We start from the raw sequence: 21,982 nt of genomic DNA, 5'->3' as shown, positions 1-21,982 counted from the left end.
TATCCTGTTGACATAGACACAAATGAGCTCACCTGCTCTCAGTTGTCAAAAGCCTACCAGGTACGTATCTTGTACTCATCTAGGTACTCAATCATATTTTTAATGCTCGCTATTAATGAGTGTAAACAAATTTCATATCACCATCCCTTTTATTCTCTCTCACTACACTCCTGTGATCTACTTGGTAATACCTGCTCCTCAAAGGTTGACTTGCAACCAAATTCACATTACAGTTATTTTTTTGGTTTTTATATGAAACCAGAATAATCTTATGTTTAATGCGTGCTATTCATGAGTGTAAACAAGTTCCATATCATCACCCTTTTATTTTCTCTCACTACACTCCTGTGGTCTACTTGCTACCGCTTGCTCTGAAATTTGTCATCTTATTACCTTCACAAGTGCATCACTACTAGGTGTTATATTCTGAGTAGCGGAATATTTAACAATGTCATTAATGTGTTTATTTATTAACTTTGAGCACTGCTTTGTTTTATTATTATTGATTAAGGAACTGAAACTTCATTTTCTCTGAATAACTTTTTGCTTTTTGATTGAGTGACCGATGAGCTTTGCAATTATTTTCACCCAGGAGATAATCATGAAAAAAGTTAAAATGAAACTTAGCTCTTCAATTTAATGACTGTACAGTAGCTGTGGCACTATTGAATTGTATCTACAACTTTTCTCTGCCAACTAATCATCTTCTCCTGGTTCAGGATTCACAATTATAGCAGTTTTTGTTAAGGTGAAGAGAGTGCTAATTTCCGTGTTAATTTAAATCAATTTTTCCCTTTTTCCATACATCGATATTTATGCTGCAAAGAAAAATTGGTCTAAAATTAAATAATGCAAAAACTATCTTTACCGTAATAAGAGTAATGTATCTCCATCTGTCTGTCCAGCCAAGCCTGAGAGGTTAGGATAAAACATCACTTTTACCGTGACTCTAAGTCATGAGGTTCAGTGTGGTAGACGTACATTGTAACACCTGCATAAATGGCTACCTTTGTGTATTTCTGAATAACTTTGCAGTTACTTATTCTCTACACATTGTTGACACACCTGGTGATCTCTTCTGTCAAACTAGACTAACAGGATGCTAGTGCATCTAATAGGGATACATATCCTTATACATCATTTTCTCTCTAAATTGGGGGAAGAGAGTAAGCAATATTTTAAAGGCTAACTAACAAATTCTCATTATTTAAATCGATTTTGAGACCCTGCACCAATTTGACCATTGCTATACATGTAATAGTGTTACATAATACACAGCAAAAACTTTACATTAATTGGAATTTTTATAATAGGAAGCTTATGTTATAGAAGTGTCTATTGTATTTTGAGGTTTATTCTGGACTTTTTACCTCACTTGATCAGCTTCAATTTGACATTCATTCATACCTGCAACATTTTGAGATGATTTCAGAATTGTCTGCTCCCTTATAATCTCATAAAAGATTCTTTTTAACTGGGCAATATTTATGTGTGAGTACAGGGCACAGTCTTGTCCTGTTGGTAGCTCCCTCCTTCCGCACCTGGAAGAATGTCTACTTTACTGATTGACACCAGCATCAGCCTTATCAAACTAGATAGTCCTGAAGTATGTGATCTGCGAGGTCAAGGACACACATCCTGAGGCTATAATTAGTTATCGCACCTATCTGATACTATAATATAAACTATACACCTAACAGACTGAAGCCCAAGTTTTCATGTTGAATGAGCAGAGAAGTTTCACTGCTCAAGGAAAAATTTCAGCATATTTTACTTTCCTTATCTGTATATATAATTATCAAAGTATGTCGGCATGTCTGAAGGCATTCTGGCTATAGATATTATTAGAATAATTGTAGCTAAACAACAATGCTGACGCAAAACCATGGAGTACTGTCATTAGAAGCCTGGCAGATTACTGGAATTTTTCATTGGCAATGTGGCAGGCTAATAGCTTGAATGTTACAGTTGTTTGACAAAGTTTTAAAACCTTTACAGTTGTTTTTGTTTTTCTCTTAATTTATTTCAACTACACAAAACACTTCTCTCATGATATGTAGTTGGAAAGTTAGAATGGAAAACGTTGTTATAAATTAAATACAAATCAATTTTCTGTCCAGATTTTTTATTACTCGGGCAACGCGGCCGGGTAGCGCAGCTGGTAATTTCATGAATCCTCAACACCATATCCTTTGCCAATTTTATTTTATTTTGAGATACATTTTACTCAGTTATAAATACCGTTATAACAGTAGAGGTATTAGTGTACCATTTTAGTAGAAGAGTTGTTAGTGTACCGTTATAGTTGTAGAGTTATTAGTGGACCATTATATCAGTTGAGTAATAATTGACCATTATATAATAGGTGTGTTATTAGTGTACCATTATAGTAGTATACTTATTAGTGTACAATTACAATGTTGGAAATATTGGTGTACCATTTTAGTAGCAAACTTACTAGTTTTCGAATAATGTACCAGCATTACTAGTGTGCCATTTTAATAATTGAGTTACTAGTATATCTTTATAATATTGCAGCACACACAATTTTTAGTCTGTCTCTTTTTCCCAAAATACAATAAAAACAAAACCTGCTTCAAGTGTTAGAACTTTTGGTGCACTAGAACGTTCTATCAATTTTATTTTAAAGGCAAATATGTTAGATTATAAACTTATTCTTGCAGGTCATAAACTCAAATGTTGCAGTGGTCTTAAATTATCACAAACTATTTTCTACTGTATTTCTATCTTGCTGGTGTATATGCCTGTATCAACTGATAAATACATACACTCGTGACAGTGTGTGGATAACTTGAATGCTCTGATAGCCCAAACACTTTCAGTCAGTTCTTTTAAGGTTGAGTTATTGATGTTTGACTCTATGTTGTATCAGAAATGTATTCTTGCAAGTCATACACGCCAATATCAGACAGGAATGGAGATATAACCACACAGTTCATGGACACCCTAGTGACGGCCTAGTCACTGACAAAAAGTGAGTCCTGATTTGTTCATAGTTGTTGTTCATAAATACATATTATATTTCTGTTGATATTTCTTTATTAGTTTAATCTTGAGCGGTTTCTTAAACTTGCATAATTTGAAGCTGGTGACATTTTAGTGAAATAATTTCAAGCGTTCTGTGAATCGATTGAATTATATTTAAGGTCAAGGGTGTTAACTGTATAAAGGTGATGACTGTATAAGGATTTAAATTAGGCATACTAAGAAGCTGTATATCACTATGTTTCCATGGTGCGCAGTACTGCGAAACAGCCCCCTCCGAAGTCGAGGGGATTGTACGTTTCCATGCTGCGCAGTGGTTTTCAGCAAATACCGCAAATTACCCAGAGAAGAGAAATTGTATAAATCAAATCGCCTGATGGAGAAATAGAATCGAGCACGGATACCGAACGTCATAAACAGTCTTTTTTATTATTCTGTCGTCATTATACTTTTATTTACAATACACATTCACAAGGTTTTACAAACCTTAACCCACTTTTTACATAGTAATATATTTTTAATAAGTATTTTTAAGTAATATATTATTTAAACGTTAATTTAGGACTTGCCACCTATTTTTCGAAGTGTTGGCATCGATAACAAAGTCCAGGAAAGTAATCACCTTATCATCCTCGTAAATGCAGACTATAATTAAATTTATGTGAAAGAAGATCGAAAGAATAGTGAAAAAACAAGATTAGCAGAACAACCTTTGTACTAGTTTATGGCCATTGAAAAATCTGTCTCCACGGCATGAGAGCTATGCGCAGCCACTGCGCAGTCGCTGTTTCCTTGCTGCGAATTTGCACTGGCTTCGCACTGATCAGTGCGCAGTGATTTCAGTGCGAAGGCGCCGTTTCCATGATTCGGAGAGGGCCCAACTCCGAAGCACTGCGCATCATGGAAACATAGTGTATATGAAGCAGGATATTCTTCCTGTGAAATATAGACTGTGAGTCATTATCCTTGATGTTTTAACACATCTACTCTTTTCTACTCTTTTCCCCTACTCGACCATAGAGGACCATAGACCATAATCTATGCCTTATGCTACTCTATGATCAAGGAGGTCAGAGGTCAGCTGGTCATTTCTGAAGAAGCTAGCATACCTTTGCTAAGCATATGTATACCATAGACACGGTGAGTTTATGTTTTATGTATCTATAATAATAGTCTGTACTGTAGTATAATACAATGTATGGTTTTCCTGTGCCAGTTTATGACCCCAATGCCCAAGGGTGTGCATATATTTCAAAATATCACCTTACTAGAAGCAAAAGTGGTACTACATATTGTAACTGTTGACTTAAATTTAATAGGTACACATTTGAGTGCTTTTAATACAGAGTTCTTTATAGGACGATATGGATTAAATCTTTTAATTTTTTCTGTCACTATATATTTATGATTTATTGCACTGTGGGAAACCGATGCTGTTGTTTCAGTTTTTTCCAGAAAGCATTCAGGAAATATCTGAAGGAATACACCAACTATATTCATCCATAACCAAGTTGAACGGATCAAACTCACACAGTCTCTGGTCTGACCATCTTCAGGTGTGACAGATACTTCTCTATAATTCATTAGACTATTCCAGTATTCTACTCCAGCTCTCTGTAGTACAGCATAAACATGAACATACTAAACTAGTTATGACTAACAAAAGTTAAAATAATTAACTAGAGAATAGTTATGTTTATTATTTTGAATGAGCTAATTTAGGAACACTCTGAGATGCTTTCAATGTGAAATCTTAACAATAACCAGCATCCTTGCATCGGCTTTAATAAAAACACCAGATCAGAGTCACTGATGTCCCCTATCACCTCAACTCTGCTTCCTAATCAAATAATTGTGTCAACTTCTGGCTCACACTCTCTTCATCTTCTATCTTATTAGGTGACCGCATCCGGTCACAGCTTTGTTCAAATTGTTGCCAAAGCAAGTTTTTTTTGATCACTCAATCTTTATGAGATTGGGACTTTGGAGAGCTCTCTGGCTGATGAAAATCATAAGCCTAATTATTGCTCAAGTGCTACAGTTATGAAGTATAATAATTACTAGTACCCTGGCAGTTCTGTGGGTCATGAGAGATCATTATGTGTAATAACTATGTGCACAATTATTCTATTATTATTCAATGCCAGTATATTTTATTATGGCTAGTACTCTGGAGTTCTTTGTGCCATGAGATGTTGTAATATAAAATAACTATGTGCATAATTATTCTATTTTTTAATGCCAGTATATTTTATGATGGCTAGTACTCTGGAGTTCTGTGTGCCATGAGATGTTGTAATATGTAATAACTATGTGCATAATTATTCTATTTTTTAATGCCAGTATATTTTATTATTGCTAGTACTCTGGAGTTACATGTATGTGTGCCATGAAAGATTGTCATAGGTAATAACTATGTGCACTATTATTCTATTATTATTTAGTGCCAGTATATTTCATTATGACCAGTACTCTAGAGTTCTGCGTGCCATGAGACATTGCCATGTGTAATAACTAAGCGCACAATTATTGTATTATTTTGTAATGCCAGTATATTTTATTATGGTCAGTACTCTGGAGTTCTGTGTGCCATGAGACATCGTCATGTGTAATAACTATGTGCACAATTATTCTATTATTATTTAATGCTCGTATAACTCTAGTCAGTACTTCATAATAAAACTGTTTTCTAACAATTACACATATAAATATATATTTACAAGCTAGTGGTCTTCTTATTGCTCTGGAGTCTCATGCAAAGTTGTTGCTATGTCGGGGCAGTCAAGCTAAATAAAGAGGGTTTCCTTGTACCTTGTAGACCCTTTTTCACACACAAACTGTAAACACAGGTATGTGATTTATTACACCAAGCCACGTTAAGTTTGGAGTAATCAGTACAATATCGTGAGAAAGCAATTCCTCTTGTATTATTCGTTATTTTACTATATTAATGGTTCTTAGCCTAATAAACATAGTGATAAAATATTTAATCAATAATGTTATTTTATCTGACAATATGCAAAGTGTGAGGGTCAGTATTCCTTCTGTAAACAATATAGTTGAACCTCAAGGCGTGACTTTAATTCATGCTGTGATCAAACTCGTACATCAATCAACTTGAATGTCAATCGAATAAATCCCATTTACAATCACTGATATCAAGTTAATTTCTGACCTGGAAAAAATGAAATCTGAGAATTTGGGAAATAATCAGGTTTTCTAAATAATAAATACTTGAGTATCACCTACATGTAGCAGTGCATGATAAACGCAAAGAAAAAGTGTTACTACGTCAAAGAAGGATATTATTTAGCTGTCTAATTTTAGCAATGGATTATTACAGCCAATAGAAGTGGAGGTGGTTGAGGCAGAGCATTTTCTCAACTTTAAACATGAGGGGCACACTTGGTGACAAAATCAACAATGATATAGATTAATTCCATGTTTTTCAATGAATACAAGAAATCATGTATTTGCAAGACAATAATCTGTTTTGTTAACTTTCAACTTAAACTTAACACTGTTTATTTAATTATCACTCTTATTGTTAGTTATATTCTCATCTGTTTCACTTTTTGGTCTTTTGAACGAAAACCTATCTAATGAGATTTGTTTTCAATATGTTTCCATTCTCTTCTGGGCGGTAAAAGACGTGCATAATGCTGTATACTTGATGCAGAATAAATACATGACATATACCAGTCCTTAATTGGCTTTCACTTTTTATACATCATGACAGCTTTTTAAAAGAATGGCTAGTATCTCAAACTTGACGGAATGGCAAACAAAAACTCAACTTGAATCATGGCTCATAAATCAGAAACACTGGTATTATAAGTTACTCTGGTCGTTAGTCATGGTTTGACTGTATGTAACTTTGTGTAGCATCAGCAGCTGCTAGAAAAGATGAGAAGATAAGGAAAACTGAAGATGTCTGTTATGAGGCTTTTGAGTCCGTATGTGGTCATGTGGCATATTTCTCAACCTGCGATGACTGCAGGATCAATTTTGCTCAGATGGCTGTTGATATTCCTAAACTGAAGGGAAAGTCCAACAGCGAGTGTGCTGCATGGCTCTGGGATGCTCATAACAGGGTGAGATTTTCTTCTTTCTATCTTCCATATCAGGCATGGTTCGGTTCAAACATCATATTTGTACTAAATATTGATGCATTGAGTTTATTTTGAGTATTTAAGGATAAGTGAGAAATTTAGTGCTTGTATTAATTTACATTAGCAACAGTAGGTTTATATAATACATAGTTGCACTTTTAATTTAAGTGACTTATAAAAGTTTTTAAGGTGTAAATCACTTAGTCTATATAGTATTTATTTAGCTATCCATCTTTAATTTAACTTCTAAAAGCCTCTCAATGTTTTCTATTATGTAAATCATTTAGTCTATGACTTACAATACTCCAATATGACACTTTGAAGATATCTCAAAAATGCAATATGACATGTTATGATATTTTAGTTTTCATTATCATAAGCATTTGATGATTACTGATTTCATGTTGATTTACCCCCTCGTTCTGTTTTACGTATGATAGAACTGCAACTATTAAAAAGCCCATGATGCTGCGAGGACTCGACATATGCTAAGTGAAATAGCAAGGGATTACTGTATTTAAATTTGCTGACTGCTAATATCAGAATATGTTAAGATAATCATGAGTAGATGTTCAACTATAGCTTAACTGCATACTCTGTAGCAATAGTTAGTTCTGTTATATCAACTGTTCCTAATCACATCTATAACAACACAGATAGATTAATGGTATAGGCTATCCGAGAACTCTTCATTCATCGTTATCAACATTTAGTTTAATCATTGCGGCTAGCTTCATGACCTTCACCCGAAACCTTTATTAATGGCAAAACTAATTGTTTCCAGATCCCTCTGTTTTGCTACCTTTTGGTTGATAGCATTTTTGGTTTTGTGTTGATCCCTCTGTATCTATAGAAAGAGTGTAATCATCTACATTTGATTATACTGTCAGGCAAATAATAGGTTGGCTGAAAAGACCAGTAAGGATCCTGTGTATCCTAAAATTCATTTTCCATCTAGAGAGTTGTGTTCTTTATGTAGGAATCCCAAAGGAATGTAAAATAAAAAATGGTAAAGTTTAAAAGCATCAGTACGTTGAGCTCTCTAGCATATGAGCAGGCTTAAGCATGTATGTTTTTTTTAAACCATCAATCAGTAACATATTCTATGTTTTGAGTCACCCGAAGACTTAACAATGATATAGACATAGAGTTACTCTCATTGTGAACTATCACAGTTGTGTTGCTGTATCCATCAGGTTGTTTTCTATCTAAAACTATTGTTATTGTCAAAGTCAGCTTGTTATAAACCTTATGACTCAATCATGATAATAAGCACTGATGATAGAAACTTCCTTAACCTTATATGTATGGATACACATCTCTTGTTTTTCTTTCATCGATTAATTTGTTTGGTGTCTTGGCTCTGTTCATCCATTTTGTCATAAGCTCGATATAAAAGTAATCTAGTCAGCAGCTAGATCTGTTCCATCATTGTGCCAATTTTTGTTTGTATTGCGACTGTTATCATATAATAGACTATGTTGCGGTCTGCACATCATTATGCATTTCTATGAACACAGGTGTCTAAATATATCTCCGATCTACTCGCTTTGTAATCACAGTCTAGTAGGTACCAATGCTTAGACTTTGGATGAATCCATGATGTATTACGATCATCCTTGTATTTGTAAATTGTGTCGATGATGATGAATTTATCCTCTGAGCAGATAGCATGTAGAAGTTCACCGTTAGAGTTACATTTTTCTAGACCTTGATATGCGATAACTCTTTCAACTTTGGTGATCAAATCCAGCCTGCACATTGCAATGAGCGACTCATTTTTGTTCAGTTGATTTTTATCATGCATTTCAACTGATTGCAAAAGTTTATTTTAGTTTCATCAAAATCTTTAGCGGAATTACAGTGGAAACAGGCACTTATGATAAACAAGTACTTATTTCTCTGCATTGACAAGTGCAGAGTCCTATCAATCACTGTGAATGGGTCTTGTTCTAATTCCTAGGCTATGTCATTTCTGGTAGCAAAGCCAACTCCATCCTTTCTTTGTTTATGCACTTATCTGCCACTATAGAAGAATGTGTTGCTGCTGCTGCTCACGAAACTCCTTGACGGCATTGACGGTCTCACAGAGTGCTGCGATATTTATCTGGCATACCCGAAGTTCAGACTAGCGCAACTTTTCACTATAATCAATTTGAGCTTTCACTACCAAGAACACTTTTATAGTTTTCAAGATTGACATGTCACTCCTTTGTTTTCTTCTTCGCCGATTTTTTTCTGGGTGACGGTGCAGGAAGTAAAACATCTGTGAAGCTATCTGAGCTACCTGTGGAGCTATCGCAGCACAATAGCAATAGCTCCACAGCATGAGCTGTGGAGCTATTGCACTTCGCTCCCTGAGCTATTGTGCAATAGCTTCACAGCCAGGCGATAGTTGAGCTGGTATGATTAGTATTGAATTGAATCATTTCCATGTAAAAGGTTTAAAGAAACACCATTTTTTGCTTTACTAAAGTCCCTATTTTGGCAGTAGAAAGATATAATCTAGCGAGGAAGATCAGGTCTACACATACTGCCATCTATAATCTGTTGCTGTCGGTAGATTAAGACTGACTTTGTTTTTTTGCCTTCGAGTGTGGTCATAGCACACCTCCTAGAAAGTCTAGTCAGACTTGATGTTGGGTATTTTACTTCATTCTAACATGATGCCCAAATACACCCCAGTTTACAGCTGGTAGGCCTGTTTAGTCTCTAGCAATACAATCATCGAAGCAGGTTGTGACAGTCTTTATGGTTATCTGATAGCAGGAACAAGTATCAGGTGCAATGGGTAAAATTGATATACAGTAAACGCCTATACACTGTAAACGATCTAATCGAGGAACATTTATCTTATTGGATTACCTGCAATGGTAAGAATTGTTAAGACTATTTACTATGAGTGTAGTTGATGAGTACAGTGACTATCTGTTAGTTATGTACACCCAGTCAGCAGTTACCTGTATCAGCTAATATTTATTTGATTGTTTTGTCTCTTACAGGTTTATGATTTTCTACATTCACTCTATGCAGATGTTAGACACTTCAATTTTCCTAAACTCCTCTCTCAGGCTCCGGAGCAAAAGCACTTGCCAGGCGTGGATTCACTGCAAAATTGGGATACCAAAACAGCCATAGGTCGTGCAGAGATGTCCATGTGCTATTTATTGTTTATCACATCTGCTATTGTAATTGCCGGTTTGTTCTATTGTGTTGTCATCAAGAGAAGACTTCGACTGCGCTCCAGAAAGTGTCCCACAAGAGCGGAGTCAAACCTTGACTATCATAAACCAATTTACTAACCAAATAGAAACTTATGTCACCATAATATTTGTACTTTTTCCTTGCAAATTTTGTGTTGGCGCACATGTTATATTCTTGTATGTAAATTTTGTTTACTGGAGCTTTTTTTAGCCAAATAATTTTCTGCTGATCTGTGATAAGTTTTTACACTAGCTTCGCCAGGAAATATATCTGTGCCAATATTCTTAAGATTAACAATAAATCGTTGTAACTGATTGAATAGATAATAACAGCTATACTACGAGCACATGAGGAGTTGCTGTAGTACTATAGGTAAGGAGTCAATAAACAGGTCCAACTTACTATAGCTGTACTAGGACTAGTGGTTAATGTAGAGAGAGCCACAGTTGTACTAGGAATAAAAAGAATACAGCATAGAAACATCAGTACTTTGTGTCAAATGTGAATTTATTAGAAGCTTTAAATGTGCCAAAGTGAGGCTCATGCTGCAAGATGTTTTTTGATAAGTCCGAAACTGGGTGACAACTTATGAAAACCACAAGATTCTAACTGACTGCTACCAAATCAATAAGATTGTAGCGGTTCTTGCAATCACAGCAGATGCTCTGGAGCAGTTCAATAATACAGTAGGCGCTCATATAATGTAAATGATCGGTTCCAGGAAATATTATGTTGTAGGAAATTTATGTTATAAAAACAGTAAAATACATGTAAATTGCCTAATCCATTCCAAGATCTTTCCTAACTTACCCCTTTGGCCATGCAAAAAGGTAAAACTTTACTTGACTCTTTAAATTTCTAGGCTAACCATCTATTGCTTACCATCAACAACTTTCAATAATCAATCTCACTGGTTATAGAGATTGTGGTAAATTTACAACAAGTTGATAGGGACTGCACATTTTCGACGATCACTAACAGCGATTTGCTTATTTTTCTAAACGACAAAGCCTATTCTGACAAGTAAAGCTAATAACAAATATTTTGTACATCTACAATAAGGATACTTTTTACTATAAAAAGCAGATCTACCTGTTTGTATTTTATTACTATCCAGGAGTCAAGGATAAGATAAACATAGTTTTCGACGATACTCCAACTAGTGACATTAAGACTGATAGACCGAAGCTAAAACACCTGCACTAACCGATCGCCTGTGTGTTTATGAACAACTGCGTAGCTATCTTATTAGCCTTTTTGTCAACACATTTAACTTAAGTTTAGGTTATATACATATAATAGATATAACGAAGAGCACACGGCGTTTTTTCTTCCTTAAGTGCGGCGAAAGTAACTAACAATTCAATCGATTATAAAAATTTGCCCAACTTCACACATGACCTTTTATGGAATTTTTTACATAGTAGGAAGCAAAAATTTCACATAAAGTTTTTACGTCATCCGGAATTTACGTTATAGGAGCGTCTACTGTACTAAGCTTGACACACATTTTGATCTTTAGAGTTGTTGGAACTTTTTGCTTTGAAAGACAACTCTAAATAAAGTTTTCATGATTTTTAACTTTGAACCTTGCTACCTAGTGAGCATTGCTTGCACAGCTCATAACTGACACAACAAGAGATAACAACTAATTACTACATAGAAAGAGGTGGATAACTTTGTACTACCTAAAAAGTTGAATTATTTACATCAAGTTGCATAAACCAAAATATAGTCTTTTTCACCACCAATAAATATGATAAAAGAAATCAACTAGTCTAAGGCAAACTAAACTCGGTATAAAACAAACTAACAAAAGTAATGGCATATAAGTAGCTTGTGGTTTTTTATGCACCACCTGTAGTACCAAAAGACATAAATGCAAAGGTTTCAACTTCTACATGAAACAGCTTCTATGTGACTGAGCTAGCTTCCCTGTGAAATTGTCAAATATAAACAGCTGACTAATACTCAATAATATACTTTTACATTGTGTTCTCATGTGGTCTATTGGGGTATTTCAGCTGACATAATTATTACCTCCAACCTAAGGGAAGGTTATCATATTTTACGTCTATAAGAGAGAGCCTCAACTTCCTAGTGTTTCATGCGAGAGATATAAATAGTCAGTCACTCCATAATGGCCCTTAATATGCACGCTTATAATTCGTCACTATGTGTCCACTGTGAAATGAGGTGACACATGGTGACGACATTACATCTATTGTCAAAGAGTTAATTTTCTTGGTTTATATAAACTTGTCAGCTCACATTTACAAATCACTTTCCTATTCAATATATTTTAACTACCTACAATCTTAATTAAAATTTGATACATTTTTGTGACATTAATAGTAGATATTTTTAGCTTTCAACATGTTTTGTGATATCTGTGAAAACATGTGCAACTTTTATCAAAAAAGTTGTATGTGTTCATATTTCAGTATCAAGTTGCCTTTTGAATCAGTGAATCAAAAAATTCAAAACGAACATGTGTTATTGATCAATTCTGAATCAATAAAATTAAAAATATTGGCACCCATACTGGCGCCTTACACTTCAATAACAATTCCATCGGTATCTACTGATTAACTCCGCATCGCATCGTAAGTCAGTCAAACATGTGGAGTTAATAAACTGAATTCTTTAGCTTACAAAGTAAACTTTGTAACTAAACTCGTGCCTAGTATTGTTAGAGTCTGGCTGGCATCACAACTATGATAACATTAATGTATCCAGCATGTCAAACATTTTATCATATCTTGTACAACCACTTCCTGACGTTTAAAGAAGTGGTTGCGTCAACGAGGTTGATTCAATAAAATTATGACGTATAAAAGGCTAAAACATCACCTACAACTTGATCTCATTTTTTGTCTTTGTAGACTAACTTTGTCCAGAAATATAGGCGTTTAAATAAGGCCATCTTTTAAAAAGCTCAGATTCCAGCGGGTGCTTTATTCATGACGTAACCAGCGATACATCTGAAAAGAGTTCACGAGCAATAAACATAAGATCGCTTCATTAGCCAATCATCAGCACAAAGTTTTATTTAGGTCGTAATAAATGTTATCACTCGTAAAACGCGTTGTCTGTGATCTCAAAGTTAGGGATTTTACTCTATTATTAGATTGCATAGACATCGACATTTACTAAATTAATTAACATTGTTACTTTAATGAATTACTCGATCGACACGTTTTATTGACAAACAACGGAATTGAGGAAATTATTGTAAAGTTACTGCGAAGGTGACTTTGAGTTTTCTGAGCATCAGGTGGTTAAAGTGCTACAGAGGGAGATAGGAAAATGGAGGTAAATTTATCTTTTACTTTGAATGTTCTATAGATATACTGTTGTGTTTACATTCAGTTTACATTTCACTGTTTGCGGTTATAATGCAATTTCCTGTACGAGATACGGATGCACAGTGAGTTCTTGACGGTTTCTTTTTAATCCATAGCGTTTAGCAATACAATGGGTTAGATTGATGAATATACTAAAGGTAATATTTTTAGTACTCATGAATACATCTACTAAATAATAGAATTATAACGTTTCGCTATCACCAATCATTGTTTTATAATTTTTTATTGTTACACCTAGCTATATTTCCTTCAAATTTTTTTTGGCAGTTTCAGCTAGTAAATTAGATTTATGATTTGACTTTAAATGTTCACTTCTTACTTGTAGAAAGTGAAAAACTCAATTGGATCAATGCACATCTTCAATTTCCAGAACCAAAGCTATGAATCGTTGGCTTGGCGTACTTATGCTTTTGTTAAGCATTTGTTAATTTTTAAAACTACACCCGCGATCTATCTAACTCCCAATTTGAAAGCTTCTAGTAGATACGCATTAGAATGGCATATCTATAAATTACATATATTTATTGCATTTTTTTATTGATTACATGATGTTTATGGGGTCCCACCAGCTGAACCAGCTTTGTCAGTGGGGAAATTGCTATAAGTGGGAAAGAGAGACTCGAATGTGTGCTGCATAAATCTTGATGTTTTGTTTGAGTTTGCGGCTGTAAATGAATTTATCCTATTGTATAAGCTGAAACTATGTGAGTGGCCATGACTTGGATGGCAATTTTTAATAAAATCTTCAAGCCAAAATGAAATGTTTTTTGCTCCTAAAAATTATATAAAAAAAAAAATATTGTTGAAGATAATGCAAAACATGATTTGCAGAACATTGAATACATCCATCGTAGCCTGTTGAAACCTGTGCTGAAATGTTGTCTGATAGATGGATTTATGAAGTGTAATCAGAGCTGCATAAACAGGCACTTTTGCATAGCTCGACCATTTGTTTAGTGTTTGAGTTAACTAATCAAATGTGACCAGTGAATTTTTTCTACAAATCGATACCAATAATGACTCGATAGCGTTGCCAGTCGACTATACAATGTACATGACGTTTAGGAATGTAGTTGGTTTTGCCACATATTCGTTTCAGAAACGCGGCTTGCTTATCTTACTTAGTAAAAAACTAGTTTTTGGTGTGGGCAATAATATACAGTCCCTCAAAGATAAGTGATGGTATCATGTGGGCGGGGCTTTTGGGGGCTGTACATCATTAGTGTGGGTAGCGACGGAACTGTGCCGATACAAAGACCTTATTTTACATACTTAGCTTGACATAATTACCGTAGACTGGTAGAATTGGTAGTCGTTACAAAAATGTTTACACGACATTTATAAGAAGCTAATATGACAAGTTTTTAATTTCCCTTGTTTCAGGCGTGTAAAGCATTGGTAATAATGTATCTGTAGCTGGATTAAAATTTTTATTCCAGCCAACATGAGCAAATACAAGATAAAATATCTGTGAAAAAAAGTGTGCAGGACTAGATTTTTATCGCAATAGCCGATGTGATTACGAGAGGGAGAGACAGGTTGTATTACGTGTTACATCATTTTGGGCAAGTCTGGGCATGTTATTTTGGCCTGAGCGTTTTTACCGCGATCAATTTTTTTAAATTTCAGTTTTCAAAAATTTTGACAATGGGATCGTCTAACACAACAAACAACATATCAACTGATAGACAAAAAATATTTTCTTTTAGAATCAACTCAGAATTGACGCAACCACATCTTTAAACTTTCTGTGTATACAATTTATTTACAAGTTTATTTTGTCAGAGTTCTGCTACACCCAAAAAGCTGTCTGTTATCATGAAACTCTGAAATCACTTCACCTCGTATTTGAGCTCCCTTGTGTACCAGCTAAATGCCGTAAAACCTTTAGTTGAACGCCGTCTCGGCCCTCTATTTTTCAACCTTTCCCATTAGAGGTGTTGTTGAAATAAAAGGTCGCATTGTATTTTTCAAACACCTTTCCAAGATGTTGAAAAGATCAAAGTAATTCTTTCACAGACAAGTGGCATGTGGCCCATATTTTGCGCATTTCTTCGGGCTGTGCATGTTAACTCTTTTGAATGTAATACATTTGCTAACTTACTTCCAACTTGTTGTAAATATATAAATATATATGCGCTAGAAAGCTGATACACGTGTCTCCCAGTTGATATCTATAACTGGCAGTCAACCTACAATGATCTAATAGCCTGAGTGGCAATTTGTTTGAGCTTGGAAATTTTTATTTTGTTTTAAATTTGAAGACATATTTTTATTTCATAGCTATATTTTACAAGATTGCATAAAACCGATTTACACTCATTAATATGTTTGCTCTAGCTTGCAGCCAGAACTGGATTTTTATGTGCGGTTGAAGTTATGAGCATGTGTCCATGGTAAGCCGAGTTAGATAACGCAAAGACGCTATCAAATATTTCTTTTTTTCTTCAGATTTTTCTAATTCTTCCAAGATGTCTAAAATTATTTTTGGTCAACTGCCTACTATTCTCAAAAGATCGCTGTAGATATTGTGTGAATATTTTTAGATCACTGTAAACACTTTGTTTATGTAACAGGATGAACATTGTCACTACACAAATGCTTAGTCATGTGAGAGTCTGGTAGACGTCATCTCCCTAATAAAATTAATACCAAACATTGTGACAGATATTTAGTCACCAACACAAACAAAACACGACCTGGCATTTAGCTCTAATGTATACAATTTATGTCAATGATTAGCTCATCAGGGATCTGCCCAACATGCCTGCTGTTGCTTTGAGGTGATGGGGAGAATATATTATTATCTCTATCACTTATGAAAATACAACTATATGGCGACAGATGCATTTTTTCCTACTCAGTAGTAATGTATACAATTTTCTGTCAATGATTAGCTAATCAGGGATCTGCCCAACATTCCGGCTGCTTCCATGAAGCAATGAAAGGAACATATTTTTGTCTCCATCAATTATGGATATACAGTTATATGGTGACAACAGCATCTTTGACTTACATAGTAAGATATTCCATATTTTTACTATTCATTTTAAGATGAGAATATGATGACTGCTTTCATAAAGCAATGAGAAGAATATATTGTATCTCAAGGATTCATTTCAACTCCTCTTCTTTGTCATGTGGTGGCAGGTGCTACTTTGAATCTGTATAATAAAAAGTTCAGGTTTTACGATTCATTCCACGATAAGAACAATATAACTCTTTGAGAACCATTGAAAAAGTAAAGTAAGGTCAGGAGTCCTGTTAAGTTGTCATCATATTAACAAACTTACACTTGAAATACTTATCAAAAGTCCTGATGACTTACACAATAATATTTACCAGTAAGGCTCTGAGAGCATGTATTAACATGACTCATAGCTTATGTAACAATACATTCCCTCGCTTTAAGATTTATCTCCTCGCACTTATTACTTCTATTGTTAAAAAGTTAATCTTCATGTTCATATTGTTCATATATTCAAACAGTTCATATTCATGGTCCCAATAAAGCACGGTTTTATCATAGCATCGGTTTTAAGCATGGAGCTCAAAAAGCACGGTTTTATCACAAGCTAACGTTGTTATTTCGCTTTTTTGAGCTCAATTTTAAATATGCAATGTTAAATAGCTTATCTACCTTTCAGAAAAGACTGAAAATATTTTAAGGCTGAATTTAAATAACAATAGATTTTAAAACACCCATCTCTGTTATTCTAAATAGGTCTAAAAGAAAAATTTGTCTCCATCAATTATGGATATACAGTTATATGGTGACAACAGCATCTTTGACTTACATAGTAAGGTATTCCATATTTTTACTATTCATTTTAAGATGAGAATATGATGACTGCTGCCATGAAGCACTGGGGAGAATATTTTTTAGATTAAGGATTTATTTCAATACCTCTTTATTGTCATGTGGTAGTAGGTGTTACTCTGAATCTGTAAAATACATAACTCAATTTTGTGATTTATTTCATGAAGAAAATAATGTAACTATTTGAGAACCGTTGAAACAGTGAAGTAAGGTCAGGAGTTCTGGTAAGTTGTCATCATGTTAACTAACTTACACTTCAAATACTTATCTAAAGTCTAAAGTCTATAGACGAAAGTCCTAATGAATTACACAATAACATTGACTAGTAAGGCTTTGAGAATAACAATGTATATTAACATGACCCATATCTTTTATATCGAGTGTTAGAATCTCTCTCTTTAGGATTTGTCTCCTCCCACTTAATACATTTACTGTCAAAGAGTTAATTATTTTGGTAAACAAAAACATGTCAATTTAACAGTTACAAATCACTTTCCAATACAAAATATCTTAGCAACCATTCAATAAATTTTGTGATATCAGTAGTGGATCTCTTTTAGCTATTGTCATGTCCTGTGATAACTTTGGAGACACCTGCAAGTCTTGTAAAAAAGAAACTATTTGTTTACATAAAAGTAATAAACTGCCTTTTTAAACCGCAAACCAAAAAGTTTAAACTGAACATAGATTGAAATAGATTTTATTGATATACTCTAAATCAATACAATTAGGAATGTTGATACCCATAATTGCACCCTAAACTGCAAAGGTATCACAGCTCCAGCAGCATCTACTCTCTAACTCCATATCACAAATCTGCTATACATATGGAGCTATTGAACTGAATTTTATAGCCAACAGGGTAAACATTTACTATGTTTTCATGATGCGCTGTACTTCGGAGTTGCTCTCTTTCTCTCAATCATGGAAACGGCGTCTTCACACTGAAACTACTGCGCACTGATCAGTGCAAAGCCAGTGCCAATACGCAACAAGGAAACGGCAATTGCGCAGTGACTACACATAGCTCTCTTGCTGTGGAGGAAGATTCATCAAGGGCAATAAACTAGTACAAAAGTTTTTTCCACTAATCTTGTTTTCTCTATTCTTCCAATCTTCTTTCAGTTAAATTTAATTATGATCTGCACTCATGAGGATGATGAGGTGATTACTTTCCTAGACTTTGTTGTAGATGCCAAAATTTTTCAAAAATTAGCTGGCAAGTCCTAAAGTAACATTGAAATAATATATTACTTAAAAATACTTATCATGACATATTACTTTGTAAAGATTGTGTTAAGGTTTGTAAAACCTTGTGAATGTGCATTGTAAATAAAAGTATAATGACGACAGAAGCATAAAAAGACCGTTTCTGACGTTCAATACCCGTGATCGATTCTATTTCTCCATCAGGTGATTCGATTTATACAATTTCTCTTCTCTTGCTAATTCGCTGAAAACCACTGCGCAGCATGTAAACATACAATCACCTCGACTTCAGAGGGGGCTGCATCAAAGTACTGCGCATCATGGAAACAGTGATTGTAACTAAACATGTACCTAGTCATGTGAGAGTCTGGCTGGTGTCCCATCTATGATAAAACTAATATAATCAGCGTGACAAGTATTTTATTACATCAGACACTACCTCCTGACATTTGAACTCTTTATGTATACAATATGTATAAAAGTTTATCTTATCAGAGTTCCACAACACCCGATATGCTGACTGTTATTAAGAAACCCTGGAAGCATTATATCTGGCAATTATGCTCCTCTACATGCAAGCCAATTAAATTTAATTTGTCATGAGGCAACTGGGTGTTATGTTTTTCTCTCTATCACAAATTGAAATACAATTTTTAAGGTGACAAACTAGGTTTCCAACTTGTTTTATAAAGCACTACAGTTACCTGGTTTGATATTTAAAGATTTGAGATTTAATAAAACATTGACATAATGTCAGTAATCATGGTAATTCAACACTGTAGTGTCATATAAAACTTCCTTATAAGTACCTCAAATATCTAAAAATATTTAATGTAGATCTGATGACCTCCAGAAATAGTTCTACTGCTAGTATTGGTGGATGCTGTAGGGTAAGATGAAATATTCACCATTTGTTTAAGGAATTATCTTTCCTTAACTATTCATTTTTTTAAGAGTCTACCTCAATAGAGTATGTATTTGAAATTGTTGTGTTTCGCAGATTCAGATTGCTTGCTGAACACGACCGCTTATAACTCTCAATAAATTTTCTAGTCATTTAAACTGTGCATATTGATGTTAATACCCTTCACAAAAAATAGGTTAGTAATCATTTATATACAAAGCAATAAATTTAAACAATAGCAAATTACCTTAAATTTTTTAAATGATTTCTTGCGTACTTTATGTTGTACAGTGCAGCATCCCACTTTTCTTCTCGCATCATGTGCATCTATTGTTGAAAAATCATACTTTCATGCCAGACATGAATACTAAGGTGTAAATTCGAAGGCGAATATCTGTCGTAATTTAGACATGAGCCTGTCATCAGCCTTAGTATTGGCACTTCAGTATCACATCTCCTGACAGCAGCAGACAAGCATGCTATTTGTTGGTTCATTTTTGACGTTTTCTCTTAGTTTTAAAAGGGTACTTTTTGTACTGCTGTTTTCATAAGAGACAAGCATTTGGATTGACAAGATATCATTTGGGTCAACTTGTTTCTTTAATAATGCCCACTACCTTTAGTTGGTAGAAATGACTTTTACTACAATTTAGATGCAAAACCTTGTCATTAGTCAATCATTGCTGCTCCTGCTGACCACTTCATTATCAATGCTAAGGAACTATTCATATTCAATATTAGAAAAGGGGCCAGCTGCAGCAGTGAGACCAGCTCTAACGCATTGAATGGTCGACATTGATTAGAGAATAACATATGTTAATCATGCTGATCTAAAATATTTGGAATTTCGCCAAGCTATGTAGGTGGCATCATATAGCATGAGTGCAGTTCAATGATGATATGTGTGTTCATAAAAATTACTGCTAGATGAGTAGAGAGAAGTATAAATAGGAAATTGGGTTTAATTATAATTCTTGAACAAAAAGGAAGTTATCAGCTCCGAGGATCGTGAAGCCGGTCTCCTGTCTCGTCTGTGTCAGTAGGAGTACATAGTCTGTCGAGTCTCTCCATCATGGCAGCTATACATATATATATATATATATATATATATATATATATATATATATATATATATATATATATATATATATATATATATATATATATACTAGAAATTCCACTGTCATACAGCCCACGACCAAAGAGATGGCCAGAGATATTGGCTAAAAAATAAAGGGTACTGATGGTTGAGAAATGCAATATTAGCAATCAAATGGCTCTGCAGTGCAATAGGATAACTGCAATGGTAGCTGTAATGTACTGGGTGTGGGTGTTATTATATACAACAAACCGCAATAATGAATGGAAAATATGTTTATATTTTCCCCCTGCAATAGGAAAAATGCAATATTGGCCAATATTAGAAGTAAAATGCACTGATATTCTTAGAATAATCAATTTTGTTAATATAGTAATAATAGAAAACTAATACACAATTTTGTTTACATTTCAAAACGTCATAGGTAGCAATATCGAAAAGTTGTGGCATTCATATATGTTTTTAGAAAACTTATTTAAAAAGTGTTTGGTCATGACAAACAACAACAATAAATGGAAAATATTACACGTTTATATCTCTCCCTTGCAATAGGAAAAATGCAATGTTGGCCAATATTATAAGTAAAATGCACTGATATTATTAAAATAACCAATATTGTTAATATAGTAATACAGCAATAATAGAAAACCTATGAGCGTTCACGCGCTTCAAAGATTTCTGCAAACTGCAGCTAAATAAAAGCTGTTATAAAAGTGTTATAAAGCTGTAGGCTTAATTTACTGTAATGTATGTAATTCAACAACAATAAAGAAATATGTTTATTATAAATCTGAAATGCAAAAATAGAAGTAAAATGGCGAGCTACTGTGTACTATACACAGTTTGAAAGTTGGTTGCGTTGAATGTAGAATGGTTTTGATAAGCGATCTTTAACGGAAAGCGGGTAGGAGCATTCACGCGTATAAAACTGTAGCAAAATAAAAATTGTGACCCAGGCAGTCAGAATGTACAATCGTGCTAAAACCACATTTTTGAGTTATTTAAAGATTTAAAATCAGCAAATTCTGAAGATTTTTATGCATTTTAAATTTTTTAAATCGGGTTATTTATGCCCAGGTTATGCAAGATTTAGTAGAGAAGGTCTCGTGATGAAATAAAACTGTTGTTTTGAGTTTAAGCAGGATAAAGTTGATTACTCATGAACTGTATATCATGGTATTTGTTTACAAATCAAAATGCCATAGCAACCAACCACTTAATCTCAACCTGTATCGATGAAACCTGGCATTCTCTACAATA

This window comes from Watersipora subatra, chromosome 6 (genome assembly GCF_963576615.1).
Source record: "Watersipora subatra chromosome 6, tzWatSuba1.1, whole genome shotgun sequence".
Taxonomy (NCBI): domain Eukaryota; kingdom Metazoa; phylum Bryozoa; class Gymnolaemata; order Cheilostomatida; family Watersiporidae; genus Watersipora; species Watersipora subatra.
This window is presented reverse-complemented; position numbering follows the sequence as displayed.